Raw genomic sequence first — 10,788 nt, 5'->3', positions numbered from 1 at the left:
CCTTTTAAAAAATATGCTCCAATTTTTAGAACATTTTTCTATTGACAGAAAAACAGTTCATTGTTTTAATGTTTTACATTTCCTTGGTTTTTCCCTAATGACCTTTTTCTATTCCAGGATCTCATTCACGATACCACATTACATTTGTTTATTTGCTTGTTTGTTTGTTTATTATTTAGTATTTTTTTATTTTTATTTTTTAATTTAAATTCAATTTAATTCAAATATCGTGTATTATCAGTTTCAGAGGTAGAATTTAGTGATTCATCAGTTGCACATAACACCCAGTGCTCCTTACTACAAGTGCCCTCCTTAATGCCCATGACCCAATCATCCCATGCCCCACCCACTTCCCCCCCCAAGCAACCCTGAGTTTGTTTCCTAGAGTTGAGTCTCTTACGGTTTGTTTCCCTCTCTTTTTTCTTCTTCTTTTTCCTTCTCCTCCCCTACTACAAACACTGTTTTGTTTGTTAAATCCTGCATGTGATATTTGTCTTTCTCTGATTTATTTCATTAACATAACACCCTCTAGTTCCAGCAACATTATTGCAAATGATGATATTTCATTCTTCTTTTTTTTTTTTTTTTAAGATTTTTCATTTATTTGACAGAAAGAGAGATCACAAGTAGGCAGAGAGGCAGACAGAGAGAGAGAGAGGAAAGCAGACTCCCTTCTGAGCAGAGAGCCCGATGTGGAACTTGATCCCAGGACCCTGAGATCATGACCTGAGCCGAAGGCAGCAGCTTAACCCACTGAGCCAGCCAGGAGCCCAGAGACTTCATTATTCTTGATGGCTGAGTAATATTCCATTGTGTGTTTGTGTGTACACACGTACATCTTTTTCTATTCATTTTTATTTGTTCATTTTTCTGGTCTCTTCCCATATTTTAGCTATTGTGGACATTGCTAAAATAAACACTGGGGCGCACATGCCCCTTTGAATCACTACTGGATACTGCATTACATTTAGATGTCAAGTCTCCTTAGGCTTTTCTTTGGTATGACAATTTTTCAGATTTTCCTTGTTTCAGATGACCTTGAGATTTTGAGTGATACTGATCAGAAACTTCGTAGTATGTCCCTTTATTGGGATTTGTCTGATGTTTCTCTCATGATTAAACCAGGGTTGCAGGTTTGGAGGAGGAAAACCGTGGATGCCAAGTGTTACTTTCATCACATCAGGATCCATCCCAGCAACATGATTTCTCATGGTTGATATTGATCCTGGTCACCTGCTGAGACTATTAGTCAAGTTCCTCCCCTGTAAATAAATCTTTTAAAATGAGACTATACTACACATAAAATTCTTCCTTAAAATTATTTAATTTTTTTCAACAAAATTGAAATGAAACTGAAAGATTTGCCAAACAGAGGATGTGTCTCACATACTTGCTTGTAAAAGACTTTTCTTATGATAGTAAACATCTATTTACTCTTTAAACTCCCACTGTTGCTAGTGCTCTAAATTGAAGAACAATCTAGCCCTATTACATGCACTCTGGGAAGGAGTGTCAATCAAGATGTCCTGTCAAATCTCGACTGAGAGATAAGGGCTTATTTAGCAGAGGCAAATCAACGCATTTTTCCAGATATTTAAATCTTGAATCTTAACACTAAAACGGGAAATAGTCAAAACTGATTTGATATGAATGTGGTGCTCCCAAGAAACCATTCATTAATTCTAGCTATCTTGTTCCCGAAGCCTTTCCAATAACTGTCCTTCTGATGCCGATTGTTGTCTTTCTTTGATTCTGTAATCTACTCCATTCATTTTTTTCTAAGGCTTTGATAGCATTTGTGTCTGTTGCTTACAGTGAAAAAATTGTTAATTGTAGTTACTTTAAAGTAATAATAAATAACAAGAATTGGTGGCATTACTTTCACCATAACATATTTCATCTTTAAACAGATTTCATGTCCTTCTTTCTCAGCTCTTGAAAGTTTCCTCCTACTTCCTCCCCTTCCCTCATTTTTGGTTGTTGAGCTATTGTTTTTATGGTTTATAAAAACCATAAACCATATAAAGCTTGGTTTATGACCATAGTGTTCAGGAGGGCTTTGTTAAGCTGGATAACAGCAACTATAAATTTTAATGGTTCAACAAAAAATTTTCCCTTACTCATGCTGTATCGCCATTGTAGGTCAACTGGAAGCTCTGTTGCATGTCTCTTTACTTAGGGATAGGATTTCCATATTCCCGACAGACAGGAATCTTCAGGATTTGAGAAAGAGAACAACATTCCTGTGGATTCTTGGGAATTCCCCAAAATGCAAGTTATTCTGTATGTTGCATCATACTCCACATATTTTAAAATTGTAATACATGACCATGTCTATAAAAAAAAATCCTTTTTTGTAATGTGGTTATGCTAAAACCTTCAGAGGTTTTATTTTTTTTAACTACCAATTTTATTTTCTTTACCAAGAATTGATTTTTTTAATTTAATTTTTGTGTGTGTGTGTTCCAAAATTCAGAGGTTTCCTTTGATAAGAAAAAAGAATTCTAACCATGGGTGTAGGGTTAATTTTGGGGTATAATGATCATGTTCAAAAATTAATGTATTATTTATACAACTCTGTGACTATTTTAAAAACCATGGAATTGTATACTTTAAAAGGATAAATTTTATGGTATATAAATTATAACTAAAGAGAAAATAGATCATAATAATAGAATAATTTATTATGATGATAATGATGAACCAAAATATTGTCATAAGCTTTTATATTTTCTCTCTATATATAGTTTTTCTATAATATTTTACATATCCTAATATATATTTAATATGTTATATCTAATGTATCATATTAGATATTATAAAGCTAATATATAATAGATATATTCATTCATAATAATAGACTATACTTTTATTATATATAATAATATATTATAAACTCATATTTATGTCATATATGATACATAATAATATATATTTACAAATATATGTATATATACACACATATATATATCTATATATGTATCAGTGACATGTGAAAATAATATTAGTCTGATATTGACATTTGATGATATCAAACTTTAAAAAAAAAGTATCATTAACAGAAAATAAATACCAAATAAAAATCTTTTAAATAATTGATAGGTAAACCCCAAATATTTAAATCTCCCTGCCAACCAATTAGTGTTGAATTGCAACCTAATACTTCTGGATGAGTATAAGCTTACTCATGTATGAATATTGGTACAAATTAAGGAAAGGGTCACTTAGGAGTATTGACACATATCAGTCCCTTAAGTACTTTGCTGACTCTCAAAATCTCCAACAGCCTATTTTAGTCGCTTAGCTAGTGAATTATCACTCATGTTTCTGATACCTAGAATGGAAACACAAGGTCTTATACCTCCACAATGTTGTTTTGCTGTTAGTTGCTGGGATACACAATTACTTGTGTTTTCACATATCTTCATAGATTCTTCACAATGATCTAATGAGGTAGTATTTATCAGCATTGCTTTTATGTACAAGAACATTAAGACTTGGGGAAAAAAGTAACTTGGGGTGCCTGTTTGGCTCAGTTGGAAGAGCATGCAACTCTTGATCTCAGGGTTGTGAGTTCGAGCCCCATGTCGGGTGTAGAGATTACTTAAAAAAAAAAAAAAAAAAAGAATAATAAAGTTTAAAAAAGAAAAGAAGCAACTTGACCAAGATTGCACAGGTACTGAATTGCATTTGACTAATACTTACTGGTTCCATATACTGCGCCAGGCACATTACTGAGTGAATCATACATTTCAGCATCTCTAAAGGGTGGGTGTTATGATCTATACTTTTTTTTTTTATAATAAATAGATCTCAAACATCCATTTAGTTCCATAATAGAAGAGTTAATAATCATACCTTTTCCTTCAAAAGAATTATTAGTCAAATAAATTTCAACATTATAGTTACTTGTAAGAGAAAAAAAAAAAAAGGTCAAGAAGCAGGAGTTTTTCTTCAGACTCAAGTCCCCTGCTACAGACAGCATTTCTAGAGCCAGATTAAATATACAGTCCTTGCTGTGGACTGGCATGTTTGAGTCTACCTTCCCAAATTCCTTGTTGAAACTCTAAGTTCCAGGGCAATGGTATTAAAAGGTGGGGGCTTCGGGGGGTACTAAGTTTCAGATGAGGTCATGAGGGTGGTACCCCATGATGGCATTAATGGCCTCATAAAAAGACAAGGAGTCTAGTGCTTTGCTCTTTCAGTCCTGTGAGGATACAGTGAGAAGACTGACCTCTGCAAATCAGGAAGAAGACCCCCATTTGGATCTGCAAGCACCTTGATCTTGGACTTCCCAGCTTCTGGAACTGTGAGAAGTGAACATCTGTTGTTTAAGCTATCCAGTCTATGGTATTTTTGTTAGAGTAGCTTGAACTCACTGAAACAGCCCTATAAGTCTTAGAAAAGTAGCCAAGGAGAAAGATAGAAAATATTAGGGCAGGGGTATGATTTTGTTTCTATCTTTCATCTATCTTAAAAATTTAACAGACAAGAAAACATTAGGTAGGTCATTGTTAATAAATTGGCCACCTTCTTTAGCTTCCATTGATACTTTGGCCTGTCCTTAGCATATACCTGCTTTGGGGCTTTCCGTGTTGCCAGTGAAGTATGGGGTCAGCAAGTTCATCTTCCTTCTCTTTGTTAAAAGAGACTTATTTAATGGTACAGCAGTGCCTGATAAAAATTTTAACGAAGGACACTTTAGTGACCCAAGTAATCCGTTCAACCAAAGTTGCCTCTGAAGCCATTAAACCTTTGGCCTATACCTTCTGGGCATGAGCCCAAATGAAAAAACTAAAACAAAAACTCCAGTCCCATTAATACTTCTTGCCCTAGGTTTTTTGTCTTAGTGAATAATTTGTATACGACAGAATTCTATCTATTCTTGGCAAATACTTACACAGGTTTCTTTTGAGATGAAGGATATCTTCCATAAGACTGAAGCTAGATATTCTTGCTTAATTTTTTTAGATGAGAACATGGGAAGGGTGCAGAATTTTTTAAAAATGTACTTCTTGTGTATTTGTATTTCTTCCTCTACTGGTTCTTCTCATTTATTTATGCATAAGGATAATTTCTATGAATCAGTGATTAAGCAAGTACAATTCTAATACCAAGGGGGAAGTTTCCTGTACAAATCTCATTTTAATAAGTTAAACAGAGACCTAGTGAGAGAGAGAAAGAAGTTCTCAGGTGGCATAGAGAAAACTATTTTACAAATATATATGTCCCACATTTGTTACTGATTTACATAACATATAAACATCCATTGATTACAAATGTACATAAATGGATACATACAATGATACAATGCATTTTCATGTGTGCTTTTTACTATGTTCTCTTTTTAATTTTCTTTTCCAGTTTTACTTAAAAGTTAAATAAAAGCTTCTCCCTTATGCTACTATTGCTTCCACCACCCACAAACAGTGATGCAGAAAAGTCATCTTATATTTTAATATATAGATAGATTTTTTTTCTGTGCTTATAGAATTATATTAAATGAATATATGTATCTGTCTATACAAACATATGTGAGATTTTTAGGTCTTTGCTTAGTTTCCAAAAATGGCATGACAGTAGATACGCTCTTTATATCTTGCTCTTCTCTTTCAACCGAAGTTCTTAGAATCCTTTTGAGTCAAGTGGTGTGATCATACTTATTATTTTTAATAAATACAATATATCCTAAGGTATGGATTTATCATAATTTGTTCAATCATATGCTTTTCACTTGTTTCCACCTTTTTAAAAAATTCTAGTAACTATGAACAACGCTACAGTAATTATCCTTGTACATACTTTCATATACATTGGTGTTTTTCATTCTTCAGAATAGATGCCCAAGAGAGGAATTACTAGGTCAAAGCATGTATCAGTTACTGGAGGCTAGAGAGAGTAACTCAAACTGCCATCCTTTGTGGCTCCCTAGGAAGGAGAAAAGTACATTGAGGAGCACTTCTGTGTGTGGGATGTTTATAAGGACCTGGCCCAGTAGGGGTACTGTTAGGGATCGATTGTTTCTGTCCCCCCCATTCATATGTCAAACTCCTCATTCCCAAAGCTGGGTATTTATAAGTGGAGACTTTGGGAGATAACTGAGTTTAGATGAGATCATAGGGATGAAACCTTCACATTGTGGGTGGGGGGGGAGAGGGGTGTGAGCAGAAGGGGAAGAGAGGTCAGACCTTTCTCTGACATGAGAAGGACACAGCAAGAATGTTGCAACCCAGGAAGTGGGTACCCACCAGGAAGGAAATCTGCTGGCTCCTTAATCCCGGACTTCTCTGCAGCTTCCAGAACTGTGAGAACTGAGTATCTGTTGTATACACACATCAAAACCTCACATGGTGCCCCTTAAATACATACAATGCTTATTAATCATTCCACAAAAAAGCTGGGGGAAAAAAAATCTGTTGCCTAAGCTCCCTAGTCTACGGCATTTTGTTACAGCTGCCCAAGACAGTACAGGCACAAACCGTTCCTTCTCAGGCACTGGCCGAATGCAATCACGTGAGGCAGAAAGATGGAATCAAAGCACATGCCACAGAAGTAGAGAAAAATAGATTTGGAGAGCTCTGGGCCTTCTCTTTCGATAAATGTGTGTGGGCGCTTTCCTAAATGTTAGTAGTTTGCTTTTCTAAAAAGTCTGTAGCTCCACATTTCTTTACTGGCCGAACATAGATGTTATAGGGCTTTTTAACTTTGAATGCCATGATGATTGTTAATTGATCTTTTAAAAATATAACTTGCATTTGTTTTTCTGATGGCAATTAAATTCAAACATCTTTTCAAATGCTGCTGGCCACTGAATTGCTACTTCATAGTCTTAGCCCACTTCTTAATGGAGGTTTTTGTTGTCTTATCAGTTTATAAGAGGATTGTTAGAGTTATTAGCCTCTGAATTGCAAATATCATTTCCAAATCTATCATTTTCTTTTTATCGTAGTTGTGGTATCTTTTCCTGTAAAAATGTTACATTAAAATTATAAAATACTTATCTTTTCTCTTATGGTTTCTGGTATACCAGTTTGGTTAAAAAGTTCTCAAAAAATTGTGCATACAGTCTCCCATGTTTTATCTATAATGTTACTGCCCTGCTAAAGTTTAAACATATCATCTATCAGGATATTCATTTTAAGGAAAATAATAAATCGCAGGCATGAGTAGAGAGGTGAATTCATCACTGTAAAGTCAGATTCATTCGAACAAACTTTTTGGTCAAATACTGACTTGTACAATGTAAAATAGGGTTCACTTTTATTGTCTTACAAATGTATAAGGGTCCAATCTCTAAGTTTTTGGCTTCTCAATATTTCAACCAATAGTAAAAGTATTCTTGTCATTTTACCCATTGTTCATCTTTTGGAGTGTGTGAATACACGTCAATGAGATCGCCACAGAAGCCTCTTGAGCTTTTGTAAGGAAATGAACATCCGCTATCACATTGTAAAGAAGAGAAGCCTGCTTATCCAGGCTTATCCAAGAACCGATCAAATTCTGTGAAATTCATCACTTGCTTTCATAGGGAAAAAAAAAAAACCACGTAAGTATAAAAAGTAACTGCAGACTTAAAACCATGATAAAAGTAATAATAAAAATCTATACCATTAAGAAAACTACAAGATGGATGTGAAGTCTCACACATGAACCCATTTTCCCCTTCATTCCTTTTGCCTTTATGTTCAGGAAGTAATTGTGACCCATTGATTCTTTCCTTTCATTGTCAAAGAAAAATGTCAAGGTTAGAAACCACTTCCAGTCACATTACTTTGGAGCCCCACTTTCCTCTCACTTATTCTTTTAAAAGACCTTTGCTTGGGCTTAGTAGGGCAAGTTGAATGTCTGAGATCTAAAATGTCATAAAGAAATGCTCTTGTTAAAAAAATCACATTTCCATGAACAGAAATATTCAGAACACAAGGAGAGGATAGCACATTTTAAAATACCAGAGTAAACCATGGTATTCTTTCCCCAATCAGCTGTACACAGCTTCTGTTAGATTGTATGCTAACGGAGCCCTCACACACAGAATGTCACTGACATGAAGAAATTCTAAGAAAAATTTTAAATGAAGTTTGATTTTCCTGGCAGACATTGCTAAAGCTATTCCAGTTTAGATGTTCTGAGCACAGCCCTGAATTTCAGCACTTCTCCAGTTTCAATCACTTCCACGGGCATATCTTTATTTAATCATTTCAGTTTGAAAGGCATATTTGTTGTCCATTTTAAGCACATTTCTTTCATTATCACTTTGTCACCCAAAAATAGTGTTTTCTTGAGGGCTCATTTTTATTTAGCAAAAATGACCATAATGCCCTTTAAAAGTTGTGAAATCTTCTTTTGAATATTTTCAAATACCTAGAGCCATAGACTCAAAGATTTTCAGAATAATTTAACTTATATTCATGTATCAGGCTTAAATATGTTAGGTGAAGAAACAAAACAGTATGTATATTCGGGTGCTGATTTCTTAATTATAAAAATTGGTACCACTCAAACTATTTTGGCAAAAATATCTCTGGGACTACTCTGGTCATTTTCTTGAAAGCATGTTCTAGTCAAATGATTGACTCTCTGATGCAGAGAACCACCATGATTTATCTGCTTTCTTCTTCTTCTTTTTGTTGAGCTTTATGTTTGGAGAATGACTTCATTCAACAACTTCTTTGATACCTATAAAATATCATTACATCCAGATGTAATGAACATTGTAATTAGTCTCATTATATATGACAGTAGCAAACTCACATTTGGGTTCTGGAGAATTCTGAGAAACTGAGGAAAGTTGAGGCCCCTCTTCCAAGAACAATGAATGTATGAACAAACACTAATGGGTTGATAAGGTATTTCTTCTAATCCATGAAGCTTATAAATGGACTGCTAAGATTCAATATTGTCATTGTGGTAGTGATCTACTGCTGTGTAACAATATTGTCACAAATTTAGCACTTAACATGGCACATTTTTATCTTGCAGCTTCTATTGGTAGGAGTCCTGCTGTGCTTAGCCAGGTTCTCTGCTTTAGGGTCTCACCAAGTTGTAGTCAAGCTATTGTCAAGGCCTATGGTCTGAGGCTTGAGTAGGATCCACTTCCAAACTTGTTGGTAGAATTCAGCTCCTTGCAGAAACTTGAAGGCCTATTTTCTTGCCAGCTGTTGACCAGAGGCTGCCCTGAGTGCAGTTTACAACACGACATTATTATTGACTTCTTTAAAGCCAGCAAGTGGGAGAGAATCTACCAAGACCAATAATTTTTTTTAATAAACCAATAATCTACCAAGACTTATAATTTTTTTCAGCTTTATTAAGGTATAATTAACAAATAAAAATTGTGTATATTTAAGGATGACCTGATGTTTTGATATACATATACATTTTGAAATGGTCCCCGCAATCAAACTAGTTAATATTTATACCATCTCACATAATTTTATCTCTCTCTTCCTTCCTTCCTTCCTTCCTTCCTCCTCCTCCTTTCCTCCACCTTTTTCTTCTCTTTCTTCTCTTGTGGAGACAGTACTTAAAGTTTCCCTTCTTAGTAAATTCAAGTATACAGCTTCTTTCCCTATCTGGAGCCATGGAAGGTGCAGAAAAAAGAAAAAAGAAGGTTCCTGCTGTGTCAGAGACTCCTAAGAAAAAGCAGAGGAATTCTGCAGAGTTAATATCAAGCGCCTGAGAAAGAAATTTGTTCAAAAGATGCTTCAAAAAGCATTGAGGAAGCTTATTTATGAAAAAACTAAGCATTACCACAAGGAATATAGGCAGATGCACAAGATTCAAATGGTGAGAATGGCAAGAAAAGCTGGCAACTTCTATGTACCTGCAAAACCTAAATTGTCATTTGTCGTCAGGATCGGAGGTATCGATGGTGAGAACCTGAAGGTTTGAAAGATGTTGCAGCTTCTTTCTCTTCACCAGATTCAGGGCCACCTTTGTTAAGTTTAGCAAGTCTTCAGCTAACATGCTAACAATTGTGGAACCATATTTAGCATGGGGGGTCCCCAAAACTGACATCTGTACATGAATTGATCTACAACCATGGTTATGGCAAAGTCAATAAGAAGTGACAGACAACACACTGACTGCTCAATCTCTTGGTAAATATGGCATCATCTGCTTGGAGGATCCGACTGACAAGATCTATACTGTTGGAAAAGGTTTCAAAGAAGAAACAGTTTCTTATGGCCCTTCAAATTTTCTTACCCATGAGGGAGGAGGAAGAAAAAGACCACGCATTTTGTAGAAGGTGGAGGTGCTGGCCACAGGGAAGACTAAATCAATAGCTTATTGGAAGGATGAGCTAAGGTATCTAACAATGTTCTCATCCAGTCAGTTAATACATGATTATTTTCAAATTGAAAAAAAAAATTCAAGTATACAATATGGTTCTGTTAACTAAAATCATCATGTCCTGTTCATTAGATCTCCAGAACTTACTCATATTATATAACCAGAACGTCGTACTGTTTGACTAACTCCTCCCCATTTCTCTCCATGCTCAGCCTATGACAACCACCAGATGCAACTCACTGCATCTATGGATTTGACTATTTTTGATCCCTCCTATAAGTGAGATTATGCAGTATTTGTCATTCTGTTTCTGGCTTATTTCACTTAGTGTGATGCTCTCCAGGTCCATCTACATTGTCACAAATGGCAGGGTTTCCTTCTTTTCTTAAAGCTGAATTACATGTGTCTACATCTCACGTTCTCTTTATCCTTTCATCTGTCAACAGACATTAGGTAGTTTTCCGTATCTTGGCTATTGTGAATAATGCTGCTGTG

The 10,788-nt window shown here is 35.1% G+C and overlaps 1 pseudogene; it reads left to right on the top strand.

Moving 5' to 3' along the window:
- The first annotated feature begins 9,559 nt into the window (after nucleotides 1-9,559).
- LOC122890926 lies at nucleotides 9,560-10,302 on the top strand (annotated as a pseudogene).
- Nucleotides 10,303-10,788: the final 486 nt, after the last annotated feature.

Source organism: Neovison vison, chromosome 12 (assembly GCF_020171115.1).
Source record: "Neovison vison isolate M4711 chromosome 12, ASM_NN_V1, whole genome shotgun sequence".
Lineage (NCBI taxonomy): Eukaryota > Metazoa > Chordata > Mammalia > Carnivora > Mustelidae > Neogale > Neogale vison.
This window is presented reverse-complemented; position numbering and strand designations above follow the sequence as displayed.